Source organism: Falco cherrug, chromosome 1 (genome assembly GCF_023634085.1).
Source record: "Falco cherrug isolate bFalChe1 chromosome 1, bFalChe1.pri, whole genome shotgun sequence".
Classification (NCBI taxonomy): Eukaryota; Metazoa; Chordata; class Aves; order Falconiformes; family Falconidae; genus Falco; species Falco cherrug.
The window spans coordinates 87,624,932-87,641,880 of NC_073697.1; the positions used below are offsets into that span (position 1 = coordinate 87,624,932).

The 16,949-nt window shown below is 42.3% G+C and overlaps 1 protein-coding gene across 1 annotated transcript in view; it reads left to right on the top strand.

Annotated features, from left to right (window-relative positions):
- Positions 1–16,949, top strand: part of TXNRD2 (thioredoxin reductase 2) — a 94,452-nt gene that overhangs the window by 37,972 nt on the left and 39,531 nt on the right. Inside the window, exons 18-22 of the mRNA XM_055703991.1 lie at positions 4,852–5,042; positions 7,366–7,563; positions 9,573–9,654; positions 11,532–11,712; positions 16,478–16,634. The gene's annotated coding sequence lies outside the window, so the exon portion shown is untranslated. The remainder of the gene's footprint in view (positions 1–4,851; positions 5,043–7,365; positions 7,564–9,572; positions 9,655–11,531; positions 11,713–16,477; positions 16,635–16,949) is intronic.

The following is a 16,949-nucleotide window of genomic DNA, read 5'->3' on the forward strand; positions in this document are numbered from 1 at the left end:
AAGAGAGGTTTTTTAGTTTTATGCACAAAGTTTTCCTGATGTTCTTCCAGCAGAAAGACTGGGTTTGCATGCATTTATTCTAGTGCCAAACTGGGAAAAGAGGAAACAGCAGAGCAGACTTTTTTTTTTTTTTTCTTCTTCCAGGCTTCATGCAATAGATATGGTGTAATTACTCTAACTAATTTTTAAAAAATGGAGTATTTCTGTCCACTGCATGTCAAAGAGCTAATTTTGTTTCTGTTGTGGCACTCAAAGTCAATATTGTCAGCTCTTCTTAGTTCTAATCCTCTACATTGAGTTTTGATGGGCCAGGTGAAATATCCCCTTCAGCACCTTCCTGCAATTCTTGTCAATCATCTTGCCATGAAAAACACGCATATTACAAAGGCTTTGGCAACACTGCATCTGATTTCAGTCTTTAATCTTATATGCACCTTAAGAAAACAGTACTCCAACTACTGATGTTCTGTTTGGAACATGAATAAGATCCTGTTTGCTGTGGAAACAAAAGAACGTGGTCTAATCTTTAATTAATATAATGGAACTTTTTTACCATCACAGTATAAAGGCTTAGAATAAAACTACTGATCTAGGAAGAAAACAGGTAGGATAGTGAACTGGTGCAGAAATTAGGCAGAATATCTCATGTGAATAAACAAAAAAAGACATTTATTTATTCATCGTGTAACTGTAAAATACTTCGTTTTGAGCACTGTTGGACTTCGGAGAGTGTCTTGTAACCCCCAGACGTTCTTTGCAAGGAGTACTGTTCACTGAAGTCCGTTTCTAAACATGGTACTGTGCATGCCATTTTTTGTTGTGGCTTACAGACAAGATCTAGCACATCTAAAATCTTCAGGTCCTGCAATGGAAAATTAACATCATTCGTAAGAAGCTGGAATATAAACTAATAAGGCAGGTTTCCAGAATCTGATTGCATCAGTCAGAAAGATATAGTATGAAGAGAAAAGTGGATGTTCCCTGGGGGGTAGTGTGAAATGGAGACCAGTCTTGTTTGAACAAGGTGCTTTGCATTGTTAGCTAGGTAGAGGTACTGGGAGTTGCAGCCTGTCAGAACCAGCATCTCCAAGGAGGGGGTGGGGGGAAATTTTTCCAGGTAAAAGTCTCAGTAGCTTGTGGTAGACTATGTCCAATATACTAATATAATAATTTAAGGAAACCCTTTATACTCCACGAAAGATGAACTGTAAAGACACTCACCCTTTCCTGTGCCTCCTCCCTTATTTTCCTTCAGATCATACGAAGACCTGGAAGTCTGTTGGGTTTTTTCCATCCTTCTTCCCTTTAAAGCAACATGGGAACGACGCTTGTTCTTCCATGTTTCGGCATAAAACAAAACAGCAAGATCCCTTCTTAAATCTTTCACAAGGAGACTTCTTTTTCCCAAAGCTGTGTGAGGAATTAAAATTAGCTAGGTGGTAACATAACTCAGATCTAAAACAAAGGTCTATAGATATCTGTTCAGTCTTTGTCTATTAGAATAGTATGCAAATCCAGTAAGATAAAATACCAAGGAAAGAAAACAGTTTAAAAAGACAGCTTTTTAGGCTTTTAAAAAAATCAAGAAATAAATAAAACCTTTCTTTCTTTGCAGGCTCCCTGTGAGGCAAGCCCCAAATATATTATTCCATGGTGTACTCCTAACAAAACAGAACTGAAGGCTTTTTTTTTATTTTTATCTCTTACTAATGTATGAATAAACTGTAATGCAGCCAACCAGTATTCTATTGTCTGTCAGAGCAACAAGTTACATAGCAGCTTTTAGCTTTATGCAGGAGGTTGAGCTGTTGTACATGACACCTTAGTTTGTAACGCAATTAGTGATGAACAGCAATCTTTATTTAAACACCTTTGTTCAACAGGGACAAAGGATTGAGCCTTGGCATTTTTATTTAATCTTGATAATCTTCCTTTTTGTGTGTGTCTCAAAGGATCAAAAGGAAGTGCATTAATTTTCAACTTCACACAAAGGCAAATTGTACAAACACAGCTGAAAACATCAGGAAGTGCAAGCATTTTCCTTAGAGAAATGGAGTCAACTTATGTTCTGCTGGCAAGAGACTCCTAAATAACTGGGAAGATGTTGTTAGGCACAGTAGTTTGGGCAGCAGGGTGTTCATACTCAGATAGCACTGTTCAGTTTGGCTAGCTTAGATGAATGATTCCTGTACCATAGAAAGCAGACATTATTAACCATACAACAGGAAGCAATTTAAAGAATACAGGCTGCTTTGGAGACTTAAGAAATGGCTCTCAGATTGTCAAAGGATTTTTTTGGGGGGGACTTATTTAATTTACAGCAGACTGGGAAGTAATTAAATTATGAGAGTGCTTTTGATTTTTGCCTCTTTAATCCTCATTGAGTTTATTTCTTAGACATAATTTCAAACAGGAAAAATAAGGAGAATTCTCTTGACACTTCAGACTTGCTTGCATTGTTTTTTGGCCTGGTTCATTCTACATGTATTCAGGATACCTTGAAGTTTCAGTTCTTGTCCTTAATTAGGGATTTAATTTTATTCTTCCTTGCTCCTCGCATTTTTCTTGTTCTGCTTTTTTTGCGAGTTGCTCATTCTATTTTACTTAGCTACTTTTAGCCCTGCTTAGCCCTATTAAAATGTTATTAAGTTAATTCCCTTCAGATGGGGTAAGAGTCCATTAAGAGAACATTTCAGGATCTTCTGTTTGCATCTTCCTTTAACTCCCTTGTACTTTGCAAATCTGGAAATGCCATAGCTCCAAAGGAAGCAGTTGTAAATAAGTCCCATCCTCACTGTGGTATAGTCCCTGTTGAAGAATAAGAGACCAACCATTTGTGAGTGTTTACAGTTGGACTTCTGAAGGGCATCATCTTTCCTTAATGACAAAATGCATCAGATATACAATATGTGACAACAGCGCCTCGAGGTTTGTGAAATGGAAGGCTGCCTTTTCTGTCACTGTGGCTCCTGAGAGCTCTTAGGTTGCATTTTGTTTCAAGTAGTAAATTCTCAAAGTGCAGAAAGCTGCCCTGGAGTGATGAGATTGTCCATGTGCGGGGCTTAAACATCCATGTGAGGCCACCTCATTGTCTTACGCTGTAGTTCTGGAAGTCCTAGTATTTCTCAAGTTCACAAGTTGGGTGAACATTTGCTTCAAGCTATTGAGTTGATGCCTAAGAACAGCAGAGGGGGGTGCTCACTTGGATCTACGTTATTGATTGAAGCACTCTCCCTCACTGTACTTCAGTGAAGTGTAGCCAAGAACAACAAGATAAGAATTAATATAAGTGACAAGGGAGTTTCTCAGATTGTGCCGGTGCACATTAGCCTGGCTGAAGAGAAAAAGAAGCTGATACTTGAGTATTTTGAGTTGCGAAGGGTCTGGTCAGTCCTTGAAGGGGAAGCACGTGAATGGCCCAGTTGTCATCGCATTTTATTTTTCCTCCAACTTTGACTAATGGTGCATTTCCTCTGGCCTCCCACGGCCGTCCGTGGCTGACTTGCTTTGTCACTCTTCACGTCTAGTCGCTGCCTTTACTGTCCACGCTGTTCCCATGGCAGGAACCCGGTGTCCTCTAAAAAAATGCACAGGCACAAACCATCTGTCATTCTTCCCACTCCTCTTTCAAGGGACCACTTCCCATATTGTGTGGCCTTGCAGGCTGAAAGCAGTCTGCCTCCCCTCTGCGTGCCTGGAGTACATGCCAGCTCTCTCCCCCCACTTGATAAGGGACCTCCCAACATTCTGCCTGTAAAAATACTAATGGGCATCTCCCTGTTGATAACCAGCTCAGCCTTTTTATTGTGTTCATGGAGTGATAAGTTGTCTGGATCAACAAGGAATTGTCCCTTTTGCCACTTTGCAGGCAAAGTTATTAGGGTCAAATTAGGTGTGAGCTGTGAAATTAATCATTGTAACCACAAATAATTTGCAGTGTGCTATGGACAAAGGAGAGAAAGAAGCTGGAGAATGGAAGGGGAAATCATTGTAGGGCACAAAAGACCAAAGTGATTGGGAAAGAGGGAGGAGAGTGGCTGGCAACACTGTACAGGACGTTGAGCTAGGCCTGTAGGCTGTGCTGGGTTTCGTCTCCTGCACCTGCAGACTGTGAAACCACAGAACAAGATAGTTCTTTAACATCATTTGAGAGTCCTAATTAACCCACACCCAAGGTGTATTAGGGAGAAGTAGACACCTGACTTTGCACCAGGAACAGTACTTTTATTCATGTGTTAGTTGATGATAATCCTTGCACATCTCTATATGTGGCCCCACCAGAGGCATGCTGATGGGTCTTGTAATAGGTGCTCTAGGAAAATCTGCAGCTATGGCTGTTGATGCAGACCAGTCTGTGCCTAAACGGCATCTGTCAAATGGGCAACACTGATAGTGTAGTTAGATATTCTTTTATGCTTAGAAGTTACAAAAAATAATCATACAAGCACTTTTTTTTGTATGCTTAGTTAAAAAATTTGGAGCACTTTTGTTTCTTTTTTTTCAAGTATTGGCTTGTGGAAGATGTAGTCATCTGAATTGCTAATCTGAATTACATGGATCTAGTCTGCTGGAGGTGAAGTCCAACAGATCTAAATTACTGTAATTTCTAAGCTAAAAATCCCATCCGTTGCTGAGGCAGCACTTGACAATATGCATGTGACCTACCTCTAGGAATTATGTCTTCTGAATCATGCCTATTTCTACAGTGTAGCTTAGACTCACTGCTTGAGGACACAGCTTCTTGGGTCAGTTGTTGCCAGGGCTGTACTCACAGCAGTATTTAAGAGTTGATTAGAAGTAAGCAATGTAAATAAACCCTTCAGTTTAACTGGCATGACCATGTTTTTCCAGAACCATTAACGAAGTTTGAGAGAAGGAAGATGCAGCTTGGAGGTCAAACCTATGAAAGCAAAGCCTCTTTGACAGACCAGGAGCTCTGAGTGAATCTAATTCTACCTTCAGAAACGGGGGAGCTGTGAGGGGACTATGGGAAGAGAAGACAGTGCAACACCCTCTGAAAAGCTCCCATTTTCTTCTCTGGGGTGAGAAGCCTGAATTTTATGCCTAAGATACATAGCTGAAGGTGTGCTGAATTTGCTTGGAAATGCTGCAAAGCTATTCTCATTTCCTGTAACTGTTGTAAGGTTGGCATTTTTCCATGGCTAAGCCGCAGGTTTTAGCTAGCCAGAATGAAGTGGCAGGAGAAATTCACTCTCTCTTTCATCTTATGGTGTATCTAGGAAGGCAAGAACCAAGACTTTGAACCATTAATTCCTAAGTCTGTGGCTTGATTTGCTGCAGTAGAAACTGTTTTAAGGGTTTTGTCTTCTCTTACCAAAGCTAATTGTTAATTGCATCTTATTTTCTCTAGCCACTGCCACAAGGAATGACTGCCTTCTGTGCTGATGACAGATGTGCTTCTCTGTTATCAGACACTGCTCCTTTGCCATCTCAGTTTCATAACAATTGCCTCTGCCTAGGAGCCAGTGGAGCAGTCATGTTGGGCAAAGCACTTCTCTGAGGAGGAGAATGATCGATGATGGAGTGATTCCCCTTGACATGGCTAGGGCACTGAGGTTGTGCTAATTTTTTATCCCCCCCGCAACATTCCTCCTTTCCCTGCTCTGAATTCTTAAAACAAATTGTGGCATTGCCATATGAACAACACTCAGAGACAATGCTATAGTAACTTAAAAAAACATGTTTTGTGGCACTGCTATATGTCACTTTTGTCAAACTTGTCAGGAAAGAGATAATTGCTACAGGTGGCAGAGGCTGGCAGGTGACCATCAGAGGGTACACAGGGAATAAATTTGACTGCCTCTGCCAAATTTCTAGCCAGCAATAATGCTTCCATTTTTCTTATTAATGTCATATATGTTATTTTGCTACAGCTTGCATACTGGTCTCCCTCCTGCACACAAGGAAGAAGCAGGTCTGTCACTCATACTGTGCCAAGGTTCTATTGGGCCCCAGGTGATAGGTTTGCAGTGATGCAGTTATACTGGCACAAAACTCTGGTGATGTTGTACCAGCACAAAGCAAAGCTTGTCTGGAAGCAGCTTGCTCTGAAAAGCATCTGCAAGCAGTACAGATATATGTCCTCATGGAGATGGGTTCTCAGGACTGGATCTCAGCTGTACTGAGAATCAGCATTGTATTCACGTACTTCCCTGAAATATTCTCTAATAGTTGGTTTGAACAGTCTTTAGCAGAGATCATATTTCTAGTTTGGGATTCCCTTTATACATCTTTCATTAATACAGGGATTCTCCGCAATCAGAGACCAGCACCGCAGAACAGCTGGATCTATTTTGGCTTGACAAGGGACATGGGCATTTTTTTATATATATTTATGACTCTTGTGAACATTCAGAATGCTTTTTAGAAATATTAAAAATAATCAAGGGTTCTGGAAAGAATTGATACTGTGTTGCCGTCATCTGCAGGAGTTCTTCCATCTTCCTCTAGAATATGTATTACTAGCTGACACTGTGATCTAACTGGTCCAGTCTGGGAATTTGTAGCTACAGCTAGAGGAAAAAGGAGGCTGTGAAGGGAATTGGTATCTCTTGATCATCAGAGAGAGAAAATATAATACAGGCGGCAGCCTGGCTGCCCCTGGAGCAAGTCAGAGGCAAGAAGCTTGCAAGCAGGCACCTCAGAAAGCTCCCTAGAGTTTTCCTCTGCCTGCTGCACCCGCTGTGGTTACTTGGTAGGTTGCTTGCCCTGCTTGTCTTGAGGTAGCTAGAGTTGAAGCACATGTTTTCCATTTAGAGCTTGGAGGATGCCCAGGTCTGACTTGGCATGCTGTCTGCACTGGGCATCAGCAGTACAGATGTGGAAACCACAAACCGATTAATATGAGCCTAGAGTAAAAACTCAAATAAGCTTATAAATAAAACCAGACTTGCAGATTATTTGTTTCCATATTAGTCTATAATAGACCCTACTCAATATGTTTGTTTTATTTGGTTTGGTGACCGACATAGGTATTTATTTTTCCAATAAAAATTTAAATCAGAATACAACAGATGAAGTAAGCTTAAATTATTTGTGCAGAAGATGATTGCAACTGTCTGAAGCATGTAATTCCTTACATGAAATGTTAGCCTGCTTTGAACAGAGATGTGACAAACTCCTCAGTATTTAATTTACCATTCCATCATAGCTCCAGATCCTACATTTATATATTAAAATGGACTCCTAAATGCACTCTAATCCTCAACGAACAATCCAGAGGTGTTGAATGGCTTGGTGGATCTAATTCTTGGTATAAGCCACATCTGTGTGATCCTGGGTGAGTCACTAAATGTTCCTTATGTCTTAGCTTCAAGTGGTGACTGGTTTTTTTTCCCTTGCCAGCCTCCTGCTCAGCTCTGGGCATGCATGAGGACCTCCAGTGTTTCTTTCCAGTGCAATTTCAGCTGCTCCAGTGCAGGTAATGAAACCATCCAGAGAAGAGAGTTCCAAAGAATCATCTGAGAAGATTCTTCGACAGTGCTGACAGATGTTTTACTCAGTGGAGATCTCTTCCTGGTAGCTGCTGCCCCTTTATCCAAGGTGAGATCGCCTTGATTCAGCTCCATTTAAGGAGAGCTGTACCAGAAGAAAATCTATGGTTTGGCAGCAGTAGGGCATCTAGTTTATTTTACCTGTACTATGACACTTAAGATGGGACATCTGCACAAAGCCTGACAGGTTTTTTAAGTGAGATTTGTTGTACCAAGGCCTTGTACACGTTTGTGTTAAGTAGTATCTACAAGTGATCAATTAGGGCTACCTAGCTTTCAGACAATACCAAGGTGACGTAATTGGAATTGTGCTTCTCCCTTAGACTTTCTAAACAGACAATAGAGGGAAACAAGCACTTCCACATGCTGGTTTGGATCTCACATAGGCTGTCAAGGGAGCATGCATTTCTTGCATCCCAGTGGGATGAACCTGAGCCTTGGATAACTGTTTACTGTGACTTTTTTTGTGCTAGTGGGGTTCTAAGACAAATGAATAAACAAACAGCGCTCTCTTCCCATTTTCATCTTGTAAAAACATAATGGAAAAAACTCTCACACCCTTTGTTAGGGTGTCAGTGCCAGAGGAAAGACACTAGCAGTTATTCCATTCAAGTGTCCAGTTTTTCTTTCCAATTGTTTCTCTGGGTTCTTTTTTTGTTTTTTTCCCCTCTTCAGCTGGTTGAGCGATGGCCTGTTCTTATGAAACAAGTTTTCACCTTCACAATGGTCCTGACTTACCATTGTTTGAAAGGCAAGAGGGTCACTCAAGATAAACTCTCTTGTGGTAGATAGTGTTTTTCCACGTGGAAATGTTGGAAGGCCACTCTGTGCTGTCAGCCTAGAAAGCACAGAAGATGCCTTCAGACTCCCCAGGTGCCTCTTGTGTTTGTTTTCTAATGTTATGGCACATACAGTATCATTAATATTATGTCCAAACCTTGTCTTTTTAAACAAAGGCAACACATCTAACCTATTAGTCAGCTACAGGGAAAAAGGAAAGGATGAAGTCAACACTGTAAGGAATTAACCCTTTCCATTGTCCAGAGAAGAAATCAAAGATGATATGACCTCCTTAAACTGCAAAAGAAAATTGATTTTCTCTCACAAAGTAGTAGAAATAATTCCTTTTACTTTGGCATTCAGATGTAAAATGCAACAGGAATCAGAAAAGACTGGGGACTTACAAGACATCATTCTCTTTCCCATGGTACATGCCATTGAAGGGCAGGAAATTTCCCTCCCACCCACCTTTTTCTTTTTTTTTTTTTTGGATTCTCCATTTCCCTGTGGCCTGCCTAGGGTACTGGGCTAGGCTTGGCATGTAGACACAATTAGAAATATAGGCCAGACTGCATGGAGCAAAGTGTCCAAGTGCTGAGTGAGTGCCCAATGGGCCGTAGCAAAATGCACAACCAAGTCAAAGAAAAATGGAAAATATTTCATAAAGTTCATCTTTGCATCCCTTTTTCCTCTCTTGATATATGGCCCCTTACTCACAGCTGCCCGGGCCCTGGCCCGTGTGTAAATATGTCAGTGCACCAATGAGACGGAACACGGTCACAGAAACGCTGGCGGCTGTTCCCAGATAAAACGCTGAGCTGGAGCCGAGGCGTTTATTGTAAATAAAGATCAAGGCAAAGCAGCAACATTTCTGTTTGACTTGAGCCTGCCAAGGTTGCTCGTCCAGCTCCTTTCACGACTACCATATGTCTACATGGATTTCCCCTTCCAGAAAGTGACACGTTACTCTTCTGACAGCTCTGCAGCCGTTGCAAGTTCCTCGATACTTTCCATGTGTTGCTTTACAATAACCTGGAAACACTAGTGGCAGATGGGGCAATGGGTGCATGTGTGGGCGTGGAGGGGAGAGGCAGACTTCCAACTGTTCAGCTGTAATACTGCTGTACCTGAACAGTAACTTTGCGGGGTCCGGGACACGTTAAGGTTTTTTTTCGTTCTGCTCAGTAGAGGGCACTGGATCCTATAAATAGGAATTGCTACAGTGCAGCACAAAGGGCCTGATAGCTTTAGCAGATGGACTAATCTTTTTTCCTCTAGGTACTGGTGATGTGGAAGAGAAGTCTGCGGCTCTCTGCTGCATGCCGATTGACCGAGAGACGACCATGGCATGTGTTAGCAGGTGATAAACCTGTGTCTTTTACATGCATTTTTTATTTTAATTAAAGTGGTAGCTACAAAAATCAGCCATCTGGAAATCAGGTTGGCTAAAGTACTAGCCATCTGGCATCCTTCTGAACAGCAACACCAGCCAGCTGACACAACTGGGGGGAGATGCAAGCACCTACAAACTAGAGCCTGAACAGCCAGGCTGGGGTGGAAACTGGTTGAATTGTGCAGGCTTGTTCCTGCAGGCTACGGGGGAACTATAAGAGTGGTCTGAGCAGGGTTGGCTGAATCAGGGCATTTAGCCCTCTTTGTAGCCCTTGATCCAAAGTCCCCACATTTTCACTACTAAGTTATCATTTTTTCCAATGAGCTTGTCTTGTTGTTAGCAATATCCACAAACAGCGCACTGTCAATCTGTTCCATTCTCTCTCTTTCGTCACTAGGCTCCCTTTGCTGTGTGCTAGGGTTAGCATTTTCCTCACTCATGGCTCAGATAAGCTGTAAGCCAAAGGGACTAACAAAAAATCCCTAGGAATGTAGTTTTTTTCAGATGCTTTCTTGAAGTTTAGATGGATCTTGTGCATGTATGTTATAACATAATTCTTTTAATAATAAAAGTTTTAATGCTAATAAAGAACATATATTAAAAAAAACTTCTTAAGCCTTCATCTGGCACTAGTCTAATATGTTGAAGATTTGGCACAATTTACTCTCATAATTCAAGAATAAGAGCTGAAATTACTCATTCTCCACACTGACAGATACTGACCTAAGTTCTTGAGCTGACCTAGGATGCTTCACTTTAGATGACAGCTCCAAATGCAGGAAAATTGAATACTACCACAATATAAGCTTTAGCTCTGCTGAAGAAAACTACAAGGCAATGCTGTTTCCCAAAAAGCAGTTAGTAAGTTATTGAGGATTTTATACTTCTGTAGCAATGCATCTCACCACACCCTAGCAATTGCCGGACCCAAACTAGGGGTTAAATGTGCTGGAAAACATGGCAGTAGCTTCCAGCATTTGCTGATTCCTGAGCTTACTGGGACTCAGGCATGCCTGCCTTGCATAGCAGCAAGATAAGTCTCTAGAGCTGGGCGAGAGGAGCAGCTTTTCTTTCACACACCCTCTCACAAGTCTGAGCTCCTGCCTTTGTCTTGGCAATGCAACTTATGGTTCAAGAGCTGCCTGTGCATCACAGGTGGCTGGCCCTTGGCCTGTAGTGCTGTGCCGCTGTTCCCATTTAAATCAGACAGAAACCATGATTGCTAAGGATTGTGGGTTTGTTTTTTTTATTAAATAGGTCAGCAGGCCCTAACAGTTGGCAGCCATCTCCAATCTGGGAGCTGTGTGATGAAAGGCCATATTATGGCAGGCTCCAGTGTATCTTTTTATCTGTCCTACTTGGTACGGCATGTTCCAGGTGGAGACTGGCAGGATGCTAGTGCTAAACCCTGCCCTACTGCCGTTCCTTCGTGACAACAGCAGTATCCTGGCTTCTCATTCTGTATTCAGATCCAGATCCCTTTGACTTCCCTGGAAACTACTGCTCCCATCACAGTCCTTTGATATGTGGAGATCTCCTGATCTCCACGGCACCGTCTTCTGGGAAGGGAGATTGATCCCTTTTAACTTCTTTGCAAACAGATGTGCTCTTGAAGTGGTTCCTGTAGTCTCTATTAGGCTAAACCAGGTATAAGTTTTGTAACCAACTTCACCTTCCACTACAGAAGCCTGATACTGTACCTTCATTCCTGGTACTGTAAATCATTATTCCTTAACACCACTCAGTAGAGAAGGATGTAGATCATAAACTTGGCCATAAATTTGTTCAGTAGCAATTTCTCTTAGCAGTTTTAAAGTGTGATTTTTAGAATATCTTTTTTACAGTTCCTTGACAGGTTAATGGGGTACGTGGACAGGAGACTTTTGCTTTATCCCCTGAAGCCCTGACAAATTGAGGTGTTGCCTGGCTCAGCTCCTAGGCATGAGATGAAGGACTAACTTGGACTTCTCTCCCGTGATTTCCTGATGCTCACTGGTGGAGAACAGACATGATTCAGTCCAGAAGGTACTGCAGCGTGCTCCTGGGTATTTGATCTGCCAAGCAAGGCTGGTAGCATCAGTTCCTGTAAGATTTCACTCTCCTGAGGCTGGTGTCAGCCCCAGGTAACTCTCAGAGGCCTGACATCAAACTGTGTAGTTTTTTAAGAAGCCAACTGAAAACGTGGTGCTGTTATTATCTGACACTGGCTGAAACAAAAGCCAAATGTTGATGAATGTCTGATCCTAAAAGTAAACAGCTTGATTTTTTTTTTTCTTTGCAAGTCAGGGGCCCTCTAGGGTTTATCTGATTTTGGCAATCTCCTGCACATTTTGAGGCCTGGAGCATGGTTTTAATTGTTACATCACAAAAGTTGCCAAATAACGTTGAATGCTCCTTAAAAACTCTCTCAATTTTATGGAACTTCTCAACGGCTTGACTAATACAATAATTGCTGGAACTCGGCTATGTTGCCTAGTGGCAAATGGAATTTTTTCATAATGATCCTGTCTGTCGTTAATAGCAGGATTTGTTCTTTCTCTCAGCGGGAGAGAGGCCAGAAAGCCGTGGTATCTGTCTTTTTTAATGACAGCCAACAGCAAACGGATAAAATAATCAATTATATCTACAGATAGGTAGATAAAGTATAATTTATCATGTCAAAAACAAAAATGTTTTTAATTGGGCTGTTAATCATTTTGTAATTTTAACTAAAGGGATGGGGGCTCTACTTTGTGGTCAGACATCACTAATATTTCATACAACATTAGCTGGTCTTATTATAGCTTTAATAATAGTATTTACTACTAACTGTCAAAATATAAAATGCGATTTCTGTTCTCATTAGCTGAAGCTTTTGCAATTATAAAGGGATGCCCTTCCCTTTTATTTTTCTTCTTCTAGAAAGGTCCAGGGAAAAAAAAGGGGGGTGGGGGTGGTGTTCAGCTGACTAATCAGCTGTAAAGATTTCTAGAATATGCTGATCTTTCTGTTTGATTAAGAGTACCCACACAAGTTACCAACAAATGTGTTACTGAAATGATGATTTGTATTTTTATTTTTTTACAGCAAAGCATATAAGCAGATTAGTATAACACAGCAAAGATTGGAAGCTGGGAGTTTTGATTTCTAGTCACACCTGTGTTGTCTTGTGGGAAGCTGGGCAGATCATTTAATCCCTCCTGACTTGCTTTCCCTGTCTGTAGTGTAGGTATTAGATAGCTGCCTCATCAGATGGCTATAGAGTATGTAAGTGTTGTAAGATTCCTGAAAATTTGTAATAAAGATGGCAAACATCTGGATGGATGGCTGCAATAGCAGCCTTTCTGACAGCTAGCTCTTTGAGGAAGGAAATGGGAAGTTTATGGCTGGACCTAAATCTTCCCCATATTATAACTGAAAATGTTCTCAACAATGCTGCCTGATCTCAGGATCAGCAAAGAATAATCTAGCAGAAAAATCTCACAGCACTGGGGTACTTTGGCTGTCTACTCTTTTGTTATTATTCCTATTGATGTCGAGAGCAGATGCCCTGTGCAGGACTAGATCTCTATTTTACCTATAAATTCTACATTTTAAAAAATGCCAGCCATGCTAGGAAAATAAATGTGACTGTTGAGCACCCCTTTGCCTCAAGTACACTGGAATTGCTTCCCTGCTCCAGAAGTGTTTTGCAGAGGCAAATTAATCTCCATTCCTCTTAACTTGGTTCTCCTCTGAAAAGCTCTACCTGCCTTAAAACAAGAGCCAGACCAAGTATGTGTTTGGGAGCAGAACATGCACTTAGCATTGTCTGGCAACAGCAGATTTCATTTTCAGTGGTACAGTGGGTGGTTTTGGCTCTAGGCTTAATTTTACATGCATAGCATCTCCCAATGATGCATGTAACACAGAGAGGGGCAGAACTGCCCTTCCTGTCACTGGATCTTCCCTGGGAGCGGGGGAAATTTAGTGGATTGAGTGGGTTTTTTACAGGTCTAATGGCAGGATTGAGGCCGTATTCGTACTGGGAAACAGGGAGGAGAGGCTCTGGGGCTGGCTTGCCCAAGCATAAATAAATTGGAGGTGCACGAACATTCAAAAAAATTCCCAGAGAATCACGTTGCACAACTTAATGCGCCTGGTGCCTTCACCTGTGCCAATTTTATGTGACTCTTAACTCTGGCGTTAAATAAAAAGGAGACTTGCTCTAATGACATCAACAGCCTGCGGTGAAGAAAATATGCCGCTACTTTGATACAGATCCCCTTTTAAGGAGGACACAGTAGACAGCAAAGGCTCTCTTTCCCATCTGTTAGGTGAATGTTATGATTCCCTGCTCAGAAGGCTCTCAACAACACTCTTCTGCTTTCAGTGTTACGCTAGATAATTTTTAATAAGAACATGGTTATCTGCTGCCTCTGTTTTTGCCACCTTGATTTTACTCTCCTTCTCCATTACATGAAAGGATGGAAGAGGGGGACATGCATTGGCTGAGGTAGGGGAGAAAATAACATGGGGAGGGCATTAAATGAACCAGCTGTTATGTGTGAAGTATCTGCTTTCTAATTGCTTCTGTCGGAATTCAGGGGAAAAAGGCACTGGCTACACTTAATTAATAAGGCAGGACTCACATAAACTCCAGCTGTGAGCGCAGGACTGGTCTTTAAAGGCTAAGTTCAGGAGGTGGGGCAGAGAGTTCAATTTCCTTGCACTAAATCCCATCCCATGCTGCTGGTAGTGTGTGTGTCCGCTTAAGCCTTGTGGTTGCTCTGTCTGAACCAGACATAAGGTATCTGTTGCTGTCCACGTGCCCCACCCCAAGAAAAATGATCTGTCCTCAGAAATCAAAGGTGTGAGGCTGTGTTTCAAGCTAGGTTGAAACCGCTGTGTTTTCACTGGAGTTTGGAATCCCTAAAAAGTAGGGATGTTTGGATCAAAGGGTTTTGTTCAGATTTAACAAAAGCATGAGCTTTTGCAGCTGGACCAAGATACGGGTTTGCCCCTTGGTCCTCTTTTCTGCCTAGTTCCAGAGGGTTTGGATTTGGCATCTGCCTCAGGAGCTTTGCTGCAAGGGTAGCACTGATGGGGTGGTTGTGCAGCTGATGCCTCCAGACCGTGTCCAAAGGCCATTTTCCAATGATCCCTTTGAGGAGAACAATGCCTAGTTCCTCTCTCTTTTTTGGAGAAGGGCTCAAAAAGATCATCAGAAACTTTGTGGATTTGCAGACCATGCCCCTAAAGCCCACATGAAAATGTGAATGCACAGTGTTTCCCCATTTGGTCCTGCTCCAGGTGTCACTGTCATAGGATGCCCTGCATGACCAGTGCAAGGTCTTCCCAGTCACAGCACAGCAATACTGGGGTCTGTGCTGAGACCAAAGTCGTCTTCCACTTCCCATGGGATGGCATCTCTGGATTTCAAAGCTTGTTTGTGTTACGCTAGAAAACAGTGGAGTCAGAAAAAAAGGTGGAGGGGATGTTCCCGTGTAGTTACCCTGTTTTTCCTCACTGGCTGTGGAGGGAAATGAGCTTCCTGCTTAAGGTGAGGTGTCATATGCTGGATGGAAACCTTTGTGTCCCTTTTTTCTGACCTTTTGCTGCCACTGCTCAGGGCAGGTCTCTTCCAGTGTGATCACTCTCCTTCACAGGCCCTTTCCTTTCCTGGTGCTGTGCTCCTGCCTTGCATCAGTCCTGACGCTCCTCAGATGAGTGCTCCGGTCAGCACAAGGGAGGGGACATAGCCATGTGGCTGCAAATAGGCTGGGAAAGGAGGAGTGCTCATTTTGGCACAGAGAGCCCAGCTGTTCGTTCTCACCGCACCCTTCCTCCCCAGGCTGGAGCTGAGCAAGTCTCCATTTGACATTGTCATGCTCTTCCCCCCTGCTCTGGCCCACCCCACCCCCCAACCCCGCTTGGGATCACCCACCACCTTCCATGAGCTCAGAAAACGCAAGAACCCTTCAGATTCCTGGTCAGAGCCCTTTGTTGTTTTGAAAGGTAAAATAATCCAAGGCTTAAGCATCAAGAAAGGATTCAGGTGTTTTGCTGCTCCTGGTTTCAGTGACAGCTAGGCCTGGTGTGGGACTAAACACACAGATACATCAGTAGCCCCAGTCCCTTGAGGTAGCTGCATGGAACTGGACTTCCCACCCAGAGAGAAAAACAATTCTTGGGTGTTACAGCATGTTTCCAAGCAAGCAAGGTGGGGCCTCACTTTGCAAAGTTCTATAAACAGCAGCTCTTTGTCTCCTCCATTTCTCTTCACCCTGAGCGTGTTGCTATTTTCAAAGGTTGGTTTCAAAGTGCTGATTCACAGCCACCAGCTGTATTATTTTATCTGAGAGATTAGGGCTGAGAATGTCGTGGTTTTGTAGTAAAGACTCCATTGAAATAGCAGCGTATTTGACATGAGACTGTTATTTATGCTCAAATAACCATCTCATTTAAGGATACTTTTTTTTTTCTTTTCCCAAGTTTAGATCAATCATGTATGGAGACAAACTCCCACTCAGCCTCCCTTGGCCCCTAATACTTTCATTTCATTCTTCTGCTTATTATTTTATGATTTTGTCCTTGACCGGAACATTTATCTCTTGTTCTTCCTTACATGCACCATTAAAGAGGGAAAGAACCTACATGTAAAACTCAAGCCTTGTGTAGCTCTTAAGCCATAAATAATGTTTTATACAGATTCTAAGATTATTAAATCCTTCTAGTTAGCCTCCCTCTTACTTTTACAGCTCATCTGATTAGAGGGGACATATTCTTTTGAAACTTGTCTTAACTATGTCTGTTTCGCTTTTGCAAGCAGACATGAGAAGACAGGATCTGGCTGTGTGCATTGCTGATCAGAAGACTTGCCATAGGAATGCAAAAAAAGTTTGCCTGCAAAAAAACTGATTGTTGGCATGGAAAAACCTCCAGTGAAGCCCTGTAATTCTGAGGTGTAGTCAACTTCCCAAATACAGGTAACTCAACAACTGAAATTGAAATCTATCTGGGGATGGAAATGCATTCAAAATAGACTTCTGGAGAGGGCTGACAGGCATATAATTAGTGACTGGTATGAGGAGATAGTTAAGCTCTGGTAGTAACTGATTTTGCACAGCTGTAGGAATTAACCCATTGGGCTCTGTGTATCATCTCCCCATAACTACATGTCCGGCTCCTTTTGATACTGGCTTCATTGAGCCAGGCATCTGAAGCTCAGCTTTTCCGTGCAAATGCAGCCAAACTAGCTGCCACAATTTGCAGAGATCCTGAGACTAGCGCTGAGCTGCTCT